Below are 1,617 nucleotides of genomic sequence, written 5' to 3' on the forward strand. Positions count from 1 at the left end.
ACCATGATTAGTTTGTACACTCTGCAGAGGTTTGCGCACTTTTCCCCACAAGACACGATCGCCTCCGCTTGATTCTCGCACTACATGATGTTTGAGAAACGGATGACCGAGACACAGTCTTTCAGAAGCATTTACTCTCTACTCCGGGCAGACCGTTACACCTACAATCCCCCTACATCTGCTAGTCCACCTCTTCAAGAGCTCACACAACTTACTCAACTATGCCAGAGCCCATAATGGCTTGTGGCTGCACACGGAAGTTTCTAGCATGAATAATCTTATGATCCCTTTGAGCCTGGGTGGCGGTCCTTATACAAACAGACAACAATAGGTTCTCCAGGTGCCTCAATCCACCCAGATGTGAGTTCTAGTTGCCACCTTAAGTAAACCATTATTAACAATCTCACATCTGTCATGAATATCTCCCAAACCCAATCCACGTCTACGAGCATAGCATGGCAATATAATAGCAACGTAGAAGTAACTCCCAAGGGTTTGATTGTAAACAGGGCAATAGGTACTACCTCATCAACTACTTCCCAATACCCACATGTTAATCAGATCCTAATCATGCAATTGTTTGAGGGTTGAATCTAATGCATAAAAAAACTGGGTATGAAAGGGGTATGATCAAAGTGTGAACTTGCCTGCAATGTTGATGAAGATGATTCGCACTCAATACTCTGGATAGTTCTTCTCGTCACACTCCGGTCAATCTATCGCAAGCAAGCAATGGTAACCACACATAAGCAATCACTCAAAAGATCAGAAAGAACGAGGAAAACAATTCGGAAAACTTCAAAACCAAGCAATTAACTCTTGCAACATAAAACAATTTCTAACAGTACCAAATTATGTGAATTTGGCCTTATCAGAAAGTTTAGGTCAAGAGCTTCGATTTGCAAAAAGAATCAACTCAAACAGAGTTACGGAACTTAAGTTATGAACAAAAGAAGTTTGAATACAAATCTGTTTGAATTCAAATTTTAAAACTTTCAAAAACATGTTTAAGTTGTTTTACTGGATAGAGGAAATCATAGCGAAGAAGTGGGCGTTGGTTTCGTTGGATTTGGACAAACGAGTAAAAAGATGTGACCGTTTGAAGAATAGGGACTAAACTGTAAATAAAATCATCACAGATGGGTCCCTGGCCGAAAATAACAGAAAAAGAAAAAACTAAATAGTGAACGTTCGTTTATAGGATCTAAACAGTGGATGTTCGCTGTTTAGTAAAACCTAAAAAAACAGATCTAGGCTAGGTTTTTTTTTTAAAAAAAACCGAACTTGAAAAAAAACCGGATTGGACCGGCGGGTTATACCGGTTCAGCAACGGTTCGGCGCCGGCGGGGAAACTCCGGCGAGGTGGGGCAGTGTCGACGGCGAGCTCCGGCGCGGCGGCTCGGCTGCTTCGGGTCGAAGCACGGGGAGGCGCGGCGCGGCGAGGTGAGAAGGATGGCGGCGGCGGCGGCGGTCCTAGGCGACGGGACGAAGCGAGGCGGCGGCGGCGGATCTCGTCGGGGCGGGGCTCCGGCGAGGGCGGCGGTTGCGGCGGGGAAGGAGGAACGGGGCCCGGGGCCTCGGGTTTTATAGGAGAGGGGAGGCGGTGGCTGGGCGTGC

This window comes from Triticum aestivum, chromosome 3D (assembly GCF_018294505.1).
Source record: "Triticum aestivum cultivar Chinese Spring chromosome 3D, IWGSC CS RefSeq v2.1, whole genome shotgun sequence".
NCBI lineage: Eukaryota > Viridiplantae > Streptophyta > Magnoliopsida > Poales > Poaceae > Triticum > Triticum aestivum.